Here is a 13,453-nt window from a genome sequence, read left to right on the forward strand (position 1 = left end):
ACCTTTGTGCTTTGCCATAAATATGAGTTATTATTTCACTTTGTGGCTATTTTTAGGTTCCAATGACACCTATGAGAATAGTGCAAAAATAAATTATCACTACGAGAATTGAAAAAATATTAGTCTTTTTTCATGTAGTGTTTCTTAATTAATATCTGACGACTATCTATAATTATTTAGAAGGTTTAAATGTTAAAGTTATTTACATATAATTCAAATAACTCAGATATTTAACATGGTTAATGTCAAATATCAAAATGGAGTAAAAAAAATTCACTAGCTAAAGAATTTTTTATATTTTTAGATAACCAACTAAAATGAGTTTTGAATTGAGAATAATATATTCAATTACGTTATTATAAAATAATTATTATTGAAAAATAATGTTTTAGAAACTGAAATTTTATGAAAGAAATATTTTTTAAGATATCAACACACCAAATAAGAGTTCAAGTAGTAGTAAAACAGTTGTTATCCAAAGAGTCATTCATTGTCTCAACATTGATTGTTTTGCCATAAATATGAGTTAGATCCAATAACACCGGCAAGAATGGTATCGAAAAAGAAAAATAGAAGAAATGGTTAATTTTTTCATGTAATTAATATCCAATGATTATCTATATTTACTGAGAAAGTGTAAATTTTAAGATTATTTACATACAATCCAAATAACTTAAATATTTGACATGATTAGTGTTCGCGCATCCGCTCGGGTACTAATACTAGTAAACAATTATAGGCATGAACTTTTCAGCTTTCACCTTTCAAGCTGTTATCTTTTGTGCATTAAACAATACTAATCAAATTTCTATCACCAACAATCTTTTCATCCTTATAAATTCACAACCCCTAACCTTAATCATTCTCATCTAAATTTTCTTCATTTCTATAGTTATATGTAGGTGGTAGACTCATCGCCGGTCATTATTATTCTGGCAAATTAGTGATGGTTCAAAAGCAATCTAACATTCTCAAGGCAATCTTGATTAATACCGGTGTTGTCGTTATACTTCGGCTCAGAAAAAGGCGTCTCATTTGTTTGTTTGGAATTCTAGGAGCTCCTTTGCTATGATTGAATATGTAATTAAAATTTATTATTCCTTTTGCAATATATATTTTTATGGTACTGTAAAAAGTTATCAATATTGAAAGTAATCAGATCCTCCTCTTCTATTTGTCTAATGCACTTTCATCATCCTATATGTAAATATAGCTGTGACGTTATATTTTTCATTCTTTTCTTTCTTTGTGCCTTTTATCTTATAGTTTTATTATAATTTTTATTCGAGAAAAGTTCAAAAATTGACAACCTTATGAAACAAAAGTGTGAACCATCTCATGTTTACATCCCTCATAGTTTTACATTATTATTTACTTTCTCTTTTTCATTATTTTTTTTATTTTCTCTTTTCTTATTCAAGTTTATGTATACTAATTCAAATGATTGATCATATTTAGTTTGGAATGTTGAAAATATTTTATCAAGGAATTTCACGTAGGAAGCATGTTCAAGATTGATTTTTCTTTATAAAGAACTTTGACATTATTATATAAATCTATTCTGATATTTTTTTTAATCGCGCGAAGCGCGAACAGTAGTTAAATAATAAATCATTTGACGAGCTATTATCTTATTCCTAAAAGGTTCCAAGGTTGATTCTCAAACAGACCCTTGACCTTCTTCTGTATTTTCTCAGGCTTAACAAAAATTGTAAGAAAAAAATTCTAAAAAAGGTGTTTGCTGCTTTTAAAGAAAAACAAATATCATATAAGACACTTATTTTAAGGGAAAACCCAGAAAAATAAAAGAATTTTTTATACAAATAGAAGGAATCTTTATATAATAGCCGACCGAATTTACTGATTACCTTTTCTAATCGATATACATAAATTTTATATTAATTATATACGATTTTATATATATACATCTACCGAATAATTATAATTTAAGCATTGGTGGGCGGCTATTAATTCTTAAAAAAAGAGAGGATAAAGTTATTGTGAAACACGTTGCGCCTCATCTTTTGTATTGGGCCACTATATATCAGTCTAGTTTTTGGTACGGCCCAGTTTGATCCAAATCAAATCCTTGTTTGGTAAATATTGTACGGGCTAGCCAGTTTTCGGACTGGTCATTCAAAAATAGTCTGCTTTTGCAAAGTCATTAAAAAATAGTCACTATTTTGCTGCAACACGGAAAATTACAGTATAGTATACTAGAGATGGTGCACCTGTCCAACATATTATGCTGAAACTCCAACATGCAGAAAGTTCTAGTATAATATACTGCTCCAATCTACAGTATATTATGTTGGACCAGTATATTTATGCTGGAATATTTTTGTAGATTTTGAACAGTATTTTTGTTTATTTTACTAAAAAGTGGTTAAATTTCAATTACTCTTTTAAATTGCGGTTATTTTTGTATTACCACTGTTAATCTGACTATTTTTTAATTTCTCCCCCTTGTTTTGTTCGGGTATAATCTGCTGGCGGTAGAATTTATTATAATCCGTTTCTTCTTTTCGAAAATATCATTCTCTGTTAGAATTCGTGGGATTGCTGAATCAGTCTGAAGCTTTGATTCTCCTGTAATTGAGCGAATTCCTACGACCCCTAAGGATTTGTGGCTAAAGATCAATTTTTTTTCATGGATCCCAAATATGCAGGAGAAACCTTTAAGTAATTTATATTTTTGAGTTACTTTCCTCTTTCTTCATAATGTTCTGCTTGTATGAAAGATGTTTTCTTTTCTTGGTTTTATGTGGGTGACTGGGTGTTTATTTTGGTCTCTGAATAATGTTTTTGGTACAGGCATCTGGAGAAAGAAAGTGAACTACTCTTGAATGCCTATAAATCAATGTCAGATGAATTGCACAGACTTCAGGTATTCACTTTAACCTAAAGGTGTTAAACGGGTGGGCCGGGCCACTATTTTTTGGACCCGTACGGGTTACGGTCCGGTCTGGTTCCAGGTTGGTTCTTAACGGGTTTAACGGGTTCGGGTTCATCCGGGTAAAAATTGAACCGTAAGGGTTACATGTTGAGGGGGCCGGGCCGGGCCGGGTTTAGTGTATTTTTTTTTTTTTTTGGTATTTTGTATAACTATTGTAGGTTATATTAGTACAAAGTATTAACATAAAGAATACAAGGAAGATGGGAAAAAAATGCACTTGTTGCAAGTGCTACATTTATTTCATAATTCAAACTTACAAATTGAAAGATTTACATTTTTAACAACAAGTAAATTCAAAGGTTTTGCATTGCCTTAGTAAGTTCTTCATAATCAATATGAACTGATTGACCTTCTTCTAGAGTGTTAAATTCGGATGGGTTACCATGTGTTAATATATCTCCAAGTTCCTCGTCTTCTGGGCTATCAACATCTTCACGTCCTTGATTTCTTCGTTCCGATCTAATCCAATCTCTGAAACATACTAAAACTTCCAAAGCATTGCTTCCCAATAAGTGACGGGTGTCTCTAAGTTGTTGTCTTGCTTGGCTAAATGCACTCTCCGATGCAACAGTAGAAATTGGCACATTCAGCACGTCCCAAGCCATAGCGAAAAGAACAGGAAATTGTTTTCCATTCTCATGCCACCATCCCAATGGTGAAAATTCCTTTGTGCGAGGCTCTTTTTGCTTCTGCAAGTAGAATTGAAGTTCATCAATGTTCATGCTACTGGTTTGAGTGTTAGAAAATATAGAAAAAATATTAAAACTATCAAGGCCTTATTCATCATCCACAGTAGCAGAAGTGGTACAGTGCATAGTGGGATTAACATTGCCTACAACACGAGCAACATCATCAATTACATTTGCATAATAATTATATAATTGTTGTAAATAATCATTTAGCTTGTTCATAGAGACATAAATCTGGGGTTTCAGTTGGTCCAATCTCCATATAAGTATATAAAACATTCATTAATTGGTGACAATCAGACATCTTAATAGAAGGATTTAAAACTGCACCAATTAAGTAAACCGGAGGAATTGGAAAGAAATATTTTTTGAATTTTGCTTGCATTTTTTCAACATCCTTATATTTTTCTTTCTTCTTAAATTCAGAGAGTAGAAAAGAAATTTCAGCTATATGTACTAAAGCCATAGTAACAGTAGGTAATATGCTCCAGAAAACTCAACAGTAGCTGTATAAAATTTATGTAAAAATTTAACAACATCACTAATGACCTCCCAATTACTAGTTGTTAACATACGGTTTGGATCAGTACAATGCGCATTAGCAACTTCAGTTATTGAGAATCTATATTTGTAGCAACATTTTAAAAATATATATGTATAATTCCATCTAGTAACAATTTCGTCTGGCATGAATCTAGGTTTAAGGTTATACTGGACACACTTATTCTTAAATTCCTTTATTCTAGATTGTCTATTATTTCCTTGAATAACACCAACTGCTCTTCTAACATGAGTAATCTCAGTTGAAAATAAATCAAGGCCACTTTTAACAATTAAATTATAAACATGACATGCACACCTAACATGAAAAATTTTATCAAGAGGTGGTTGCAAATGCAGTTTTAATATTTAAATTGCGGCATTATTGTTAGAAGCATTATCAAAAGACATACACAATACTTTTTGCTTTAGATTATAAAATTCAACAACTTCACAAATAGTACTACTTATAAACTCAGCAGTATGACTCTGATCTTCATCATATCTAAAATCGATAATACGTTTTTGCATACAAGTAGTATCATCTATCCAATGACATGTAATTGTCAAATAATCATTTCTATTAACAGCATGACCAATATCAGAAGTTAGAGAAACTCTACAAGGAAGGTGGCTAAACAAATAACGTAGGTATGTTTGATATTGTCCATGAAGTCTAAAGATATCAGCTCTACAAGTACTTCTAGGGATACCTTTAAATAAAGGATTGTAAATCCTTTGAATATACATAATAAGATATGATGAAGAAGCAAAAGAAAAAAGGTAGACAACCCAAATCAATCATTTTTGCTAACTCCTCACGATCCTTCATTTTATCATATTTCACTAGACCTCCAGTAGTAGGGTTAATAGTTGTTTGATTTCCATCACCATCAGCGCCATATTCTATGGAATGCTCAATTCTCATATGTCTACTAAGCGTCCCAGTCCCCCCTAAATTTCCTCCAGTCAAATGTTTAAAATCACATTTACAAATTTTGCATTTAACTCTATCAGTACCTTCTATTATTTCAAAAAAATTCCAAACCCTACTTATTTTTCTACGATTAGTAGTCGGAGTCACAGATGGTCTACTACTAGTGGCACGACCACCACTCCTTGTAGCAACTCCAACACTACCAGCTCCAGCACTAGTAGGTGTAGCTGGTATCTCATCTTCCATTCCTATTTCATTATCTTCTATTCCAAAATCTTCTTGTAATTGTTCATAATCTATATCTATATTATCATTAGGCGATGTTTCGGAACATGTGAAAATGATAATGGGTTATTACTATTACTACCAGATGCTGAAGGACTACCTCTTTTTTTATTTCCCCTACCAGTAACTCTTTTACACGCTCTTTTAGCAGCATTAAACATATTGTAAAAATTAAAGTATAAGCTAAAATTAAATATGCAATTAAAATAGTAAATAAGAGAAAGAGTTGGAGGGAGTGCACCGAATTCGACAATAAATTGAGCACTTGATTACGCAATTCCGATGTTACCACGAACAAACGTCAAGCAAGTATTTCAATTTTGAACTTCAATTGTTCAAACTTCAAATTCCGAATGATAAAACACGATAAATTAAATTCAAGAAAAGAGAGCCAAATAAAATTAGAAGATGAATTGAAGACTTGAAGTCTTGCAAATTGGAGAATGAGAGAATGAGAGAAATTGAGATTGAGAAATGAGTATTGAGTGAAGAAATGAAGAAGAGGGGGTGAGGGAGGTATTTATAGTTTTAGAGAAGGTTAGTTTTGTAAATTGAAAAAGGGTTAAAAATAAAAAAAAAGGCTATTTGTGCAATTTTTCCGTTGGCCAACGGACCAATTCAAGGTCTGACCGTTGCCAACGGTCAGTGGGGCCCACCTATTTCGAAAATTAAAAAAAAAAACAAAAAAAAACAAATTCTAGCCGTTGTACCGGGTCGGTTAACCCGGTAAGGGTAACTGTTCATGGGACCGGGTTCATCCGGTCCGATTACCCGTTTTAAAATTCTAAACGGACCAACCCCCTCTACCCTTCCTACCCAGCTCAGCCCAACCCCCTTTAACCGGTCCGGGCCGGTTCCGGGTTTAACCGGTCTGGGCCGGTCCGGAACCGGGTCAACCCGGCCCGTTTAACACCTATACTTTAACCTCTTACTCCTCTTTTACCAAATTACTAAAAAAAAAAAGAACCTTTCTACTTGAACAGTAATCATATATTGATAGGAAAAATAGATGTACAAACTCTAGCTATTAACTTGCAAGATAAGAGAATCTCTTAATTTTTTTCTTTTGATAACTGACAAATCCTCGCGGTCCAATCAGTGGCATAGCCACATAGAGTGAGTGTATTCGGTTGAACACCCTTCATCCGAAAATTATACTGAGAAATATATACTACTATGTATATAGGTCAAAAGTTACTTTTTATAAATATATATTAAACTTTGAACATCTTTACAAATTTTCTGGCTTCGCTACTAGGGCCATGGTGCACGGTTTGAAACTCGATGGATGATGGGTCCGTCCATCTATCCTCCTCCACTTAAATATATGAGGTTTTTGCCAGGGTCGGATGGAGCTTATAAGTATCGAGTTCATGTAGTATTATTGACATGGAACATAAATTTATGTGTAATTCACTAAAGGTGCAATAAATGGCTGCTGTGAACCCATAATTTTAAATTTAAATGGGTTCAAGACTAAAAAACTTAAAGGTTGGACTTCATAGAGCTTAAATCCTGAATGTGCCTCTGTTATTTTCTGTAGCTTGTGACGTGCGCCTAACAAAAACATCAAACATCACGGGTTGCACTCTAGACCAAAGCCCTGAGGCGAGAATCTCTGAAGTATTTCCAAGTAAAGTTGCTAAGATATTGAGACTCTAGCTAAACATCTTAGACTACTTCGAAATGTATAAATGGATGGACAAAATATTATTTTGTTTATCCTACTTTGATGTCTTGGTTTGGTTTTGCACATGTATTGAGAGCTTAATATATATTGACAAAACATGTGGCGCTGACAATAAAATTGGACCTTTTTTTGGGTACATAAGCAATATTACTACCAACTGAGAAAATTACAGCTCAAGAAAAAAAGAAGATAGCAAACTGGACTACCACAGTTTTGCACTCCAACACTACTCAGTTCATCATGTCAAATAGCCTACAATCCTTACAAAGCAGGATAAAAGTGCATAGTATTTAATGTACTGTTAAGCTTGCTGCACATGCTGCCTCTCACAAAGACATCATGAATGATCATCTTGATAATTTCTGCAGGTTGTCTTCTCTTGCTCTGAACACCACCATATCCCTTTCTTGCCAAATGAAATACACAGTTGCTGCCAAGGTTGTTCTATATATGGTGGCTGCTGCACGCTTCTCTCTGCAACTACTTTCAAGCCATTGCATTTCTTCAGTCCACTCCATAGCATTCCTAGATATACCTTGCCATTCCAGTAGCTGTCCCCAAATAGAAGCAGATACAACACATCTGAAGAATAGATGTTCAGTGCTTTCCAATTCTACCTGACATAAAGGACATGTCTGATCCACCACAATTCCCCAGTGAGCTAGTCGATCCTTTGTATATAACCTTCCATGAGCTACCATATTCCCTATGAACAGCCATTTAGGGGATCCTGGGTCGTTGCATATTAATCTTCTCTAAGTAACCTTTGTCTACTCTCCAAGCATCTTCAGATACATCTGTTTGACCTGTTATTACTTTGTGTATATAGTAATTTGTATTAAAGGACATTACTTTGGGATGGACATAGAATGAAAGAACACAATAAAACACTAGCATTGGATATATGACACTCATAAAGAAAGAAAAAAATGTAATGTACACTTGTAGTTGAATAGTAGTGCCAGATGTTATGTGTTATGAGCTTTCTGCAGTCACGTAAACATTTTTCAAACGATATATTTTTTCAGGTGGTGGAAGTTGGGTTGGGGGAGGAAAGGGAAGGGAGAGACTCAACCCTTAATAGCAGTGGCCTTAGTTAGGGGCACATTCAATCTAGTTATGTGCACCACTGCTTTCAGCTCATTCGTTGTTTTATATGCCACATCAATAATTTCGAAAGGCCTATTGATATTCTGGCTTCTGTGAGAGCAAAGCCCTTCTTATTAGCTGTTTCTTTTCATTTCCGTTCCATTTTTCCATTTCTTGCCATTTGCATTTCCGCTTGTGGGATAGGGGTGTTCATGGTTCGGTTTGGGTCGGTTTTTCCCTAAAAAGAAACCAAACCAAGTAAGTCGGTTTTTCAAATATTAGAACCAAACCAAACCAAACCAATTAAGTCGGTTTTTTATCGATTCGGTTTTTGTCGGTTTTTCGGTTTTTCCGGTTATTTATCGGTTTTTTTCTTAAATATGAGACATACGCTACCAAACGCATATTCCGGCGACTACATTTTCAACGTAACACTATCAAATCAATTGCTTTTTGAGAAATCTATCATTTACCAAGATATATTGATGATAATTGAATCAAATAGTGATGAATAATTTAAGTACTCAATTAAAAATCGATTATTTTTAACATGAAATAAATTCTTGTACTTAGCAAAAGAAAACTTCCAATCAAACTAGAATGTGAAGGCAAATAATTAGATGATTATAATAGCAAAGAACTAGACTAAAAATACAAATGACTAATATGTACCATTAAATTTTAGAAAATATATATATATATATACATATATATATATATATATATATATATATATATATATATATATATATATATATATATATATATAGGTGTTATAATAATTAATTTAAATAGCTACTTTTATAGTCGGCTTGGTTCGGTTTTTTTCGCTTATTTTTTGATTAAAACCAAAACTAAACCAATTTTGATCGGTTTTTAAAATTCAAAACCAAAACCAAACCAAACCTAAAAAGTATCGTTTTTTTTTGGTCGGTTTGGTTCGGTTTTTCGGGTTTTTTATGAACACCCCTATGTGGGATTATATTGGGTGGTGGTTGTTGTTTGTTTAATGTATCAATTTTGCATGTCGACTGCTTGTAGGTTGAGGAAGAAATGCTGATGCGCAAGTTCTATGAACTTATGACTGCTCATGGTCTAAATAAAAAGGTATATTCATCACACTTGTAGAAAAGCTTTGTGGTCTAAGTCTCTTTGTCATCTTAGTTCCTATATCTGCTTTGTAGTTGTTTCAATGTGAAGGACCTTTTCAACCCCTAGTATTGGAGTTTTTGAATCTCTAGTAAAGGGAATACTCTTATTTCTTGTCTTTCCGACTCTCCCCTTCATCTTTACAGCACACAAAGGAATGACTTAACTTGTCCGAGTTCTGAGAATTCACGTTAAGCATGACATTTTTAATCTCGTAACTTTCTGTTTGCTTCCAATGCGTATAGATAACTTGCTAAATTTGATGCCACTGCTAAGGTTGTTTTGTGAGATACTGTGTACTTATTGGGAAGTACAACTTTGACTTAGCAATCTACTCGACTCCTGGTCCCGAGTTGTTGAAAAGTTTTTAGGTGCAGGTGTTAAATATGTAATGCGTGTCAAAATGGATACTTGGTACCATTTAGTTTAGAGCCCAAACAGAAGAGGCATGGTTGAAACTGAGCTCAGTCATTTTGACCAGATAAGTTGAAGATATCTGTGGTCTTTATGCAGTGAGTGTTTTAATTTCAAATCAGTGCTGAAAATTGGAACCCAAAAGCTCCTTGCAAGAATGCTCAACCGATGTGTATAGAGCTCTCTAGCACATATGTCAGAACATGAAAGAACCTCTAATTAAGACAATCTGTGCTAAGAAGTTTATAGATGCGGATACCTTGATAAAAACATAATAGCTTAAAAGAGATAACTATGCAATTGAAACCTTGGAACTGGTGAATTTTTGCGATTCACAGAGTAGCTTTTTCCTTAGTATCCCTCCTGCTATTTTCCCTGCTTCTTTAGTCTTTGGTTCTAATACACTAACCAACCCTCATCTTTTGCAGAAAGGTTTCAATGATAATGCTGATGAAAGGCAGAATGGCCTGCAAGGAGCAGCGGCTGACGTGACTAATGGTGCTGATGAAAGGCAGAATGAACAGGAAGGAGCTATCATCTATATGACGAATGGTGATCACTAATGTATAAGTGAGTTAGATAGATATTCAGTTCCTAAATTATCTGTATAAAAATCCATTGTTAGCATTCTACACTTACAATATGTCATTTGGGTGGTAAAACTGCACCATTCTGGCCCATCTTGATTTTCACCTCTTCACTACTCGGCATATGTTTTCTTTTCTGTTTGGCCTTTTTTTAGGCTCGCATTGTTCCAGAGGCTTTTTGATTACTTCTCACATAGATCTCTCAGCTCCATAGACAGCAATATGCCTTTTAATAACATAGTAGATGACACAAGCCATTTTCCATGTCTCTGTGTACAGTTTTATACTTGCTTAGTACCTTTGTCAGCACAGCTTATTATAACACCCTGTCCCACATTGGACAAAAGGGAGGCTTGGATAGCATATAAGTAGTTCGCGACCCTTTACCTCATGAGCTAGCTTTTGGGGTTGAAGTTAGGCGGTGATCACGCCCAACTATGCATTATAAAAAGGACTAAGCGGTCGTTGCAAATATACTCCGGTTTACAAGTCCGGAGTCGAATCCCACAGAGAACTAAGACTTAGCTACAGCTGTTCAATATCACCAAGAAGACAAGCTTGAACAATTCCTAACTTATAGATATTAAGATTTTTGTGTTTAACTAATTAACTAACAAATTAAAATAGTAAATTAACAACTAAAGATACTAAGGGTTAGAGACAAGATTCAGGAGGTTTTAGAGTTATGATTTCCCCTATTGTCGGAGTCCTTCCCGCTACGTTTTCTATAAATTCGCCTAAGTATTCTCTACCGATCATGAGCGCTCTGACTGTCGTAACTCTCTTCCGAGTAATTACCACAATTTACTAGACATATTCTCCCGAATTACGCTAGTTGGCATTAAGTACGACTCACTCGGATCGCACCCAAGGTTTCGTTATCCCTAATCCCACCTTTAAACCCTCCGTATTGATCCCTCATACACGCTAGGAGTGATGTTGTTCAACAACTACCTAAATATGCACTCTCTCCCGAGTAATACACACTAAATAAGCACAGTCGAGTGAAAGCTCTTCAACCAACTACAAAATAATATAGTTGAACAAATAGAGAAAATACTATGGCAAATCTATATTAACGTAATAAGAAAATCATCCTTCCATTGGTTCTATCAAAACCCTAGATAACAAATTAGCTATTCATAATAGTATGCATAACTACAATACTAGAATTCTTAACCAATAATGAAAATAGGAAGAAGGAAGTGAAAAACTCGTAGAAGAATTCTCCTCCTTGCTCCTAGTGTGTTCTTGCCTCCTTAAGTCGAATCCTTGGTCTCCTTAGCCTCCTTAGGTCTAAATTATGTCAAAAGTCCTCAAAATGCCGTTTTCCATGTATATATACCAAGTAGGGTTGGGCCCAAACAATTACACCTTTTCCTACGCGAAAAAGGACACTTTTTCCGGACAGGACGTGCGCGGCCGCGAATCAACCGCGAATTGGCCGCGGATTTTAACCAGTGTTCCGCCCCATTTGCGCGGCCAATGCGCGGCCACCCACTTGCCGCGCACTTTTCACCCTGTTCTATTAGGAATTTGAAAAAACGTAAGACATAAAAGTTGTATCCCTTTGAGTTAGCTTTCCAACAATATATTGTGGAGCCCAAATGGAGTTCTAAGCAAAAAGTTATGTGCATTTTACTAGACAGCTCGATTCTTCGTTTCGTTGCTCTATCATCCGTTGATCCCCGAACACGATCCCGGCTTGATTCATTGGGCTTTTACTCATACTTCAAAGCTCCAAATCACTTGAATTCATTCCATAACATCTACATAGCTCGGAATCACTCCTACAAAGCATAAAACACACAATTAGTGCAAAACACTAGCGATTAAAGCTCAAACTCAATTAAAGTGCAATACATTAGAGTGTAATAAGCGACTAAAACACGTAATTATAGCCTATTATCAGGCGGGTTCATAACAACGTGAGATTAAAGCAAGCCTCACCTCTCACCCTCCACACAAACGAGAGAGAAAAATGAATGTTGAAGGAGCCATCATCAACATGATGAATGGTGATCACTATGTATAAATGAGTTTGTTAGATATTTAATTTCTAAGCTATCTGGATAGAAGTCCATTATTAACATTCTACTCAAACAATATGTCATTTTGCAGGGTCAACTTCGTCATTTTGGCCCATCTTGATTTTTTCCCCCTTCATCACTAGGCGCATGTTGCCTTTTTTTGTTTGGCTATTTCTTTTAGGCTTGCAATCTTCTAGATGGTTTTTGATTACTCCTCACAGAGTTCTAAGCTTCTTAGGAAGCAATAACTGCACATAGGCAAATGGCAAGGCCATCATGCCAAATCCTTGCCATGACCATGCCACACCTGATTTCAAAGAGCTAGACCCCTAACATGTAGCTCTTGAGTAGTAATTTTGGTATTTTTTAACATGTTGCTGTTGATCCGTCATGAATTAATGATTAAAATTGTGATTTCAGTAGACTTAATAACCATATGAACTGAAAAGTGTTGGTTTATATTTAGTCAACAATGGCATGCCAATTGGAAGAGTTGGTGGAAAGAGTTGGTGTGGATGCTAGGAGGAAGCTTCCTCCTTTGATGTCATGGGAGTTTGACATCAAGAGGAGGTAGTTTGATGTCACCAATGACATCAAGACGAGGTCTTTACCTCTATAAATAGATGCACTCCTTCATTTGTAGAAACCATCCCAAAAATAATACAATACATTGTAGTGAGTAGAGAGTTAAGAGAGAAATTCTCTTAAGTGTAATTGGGAACTCTCCCCTTATTTTGTTAATAATAAAAAGGCAACTATTCTTTGGTGGACGTAGGATTATTTTGATCCGAACCACGTTAAATCTTGTGTTCTTTCTTTTACGTTTCCGCTAACAATTGGTATCAGAGCAACAGGATTCGTTAACGATCCAAGGAGGAAGAACAAGCAAAGATGAGTTCCATGAAGTTTGAAATTGATAGATTCAGTGGACGCAACAACTTCAATATCTGGAAGATCCAGATGATGGCGTTACTGCGTAAGGAAGGTTCAATCCATGCTATTGACAGAAAGTATCATAAGGATATATCAGCTCCCGACAAGGAGAAGATTGAAGGGGATGCATTGAGTGCAATCCAACTATCCCTTG

Source organism: Nicotiana tabacum, chromosome 6 (genome assembly GCF_000715075.1).
Source record: "Nicotiana tabacum cultivar K326 chromosome 6, ASM71507v2, whole genome shotgun sequence".
Classification (NCBI taxonomy): domain Eukaryota; kingdom Viridiplantae; phylum Streptophyta; class Magnoliopsida; order Solanales; family Solanaceae; genus Nicotiana; species Nicotiana tabacum.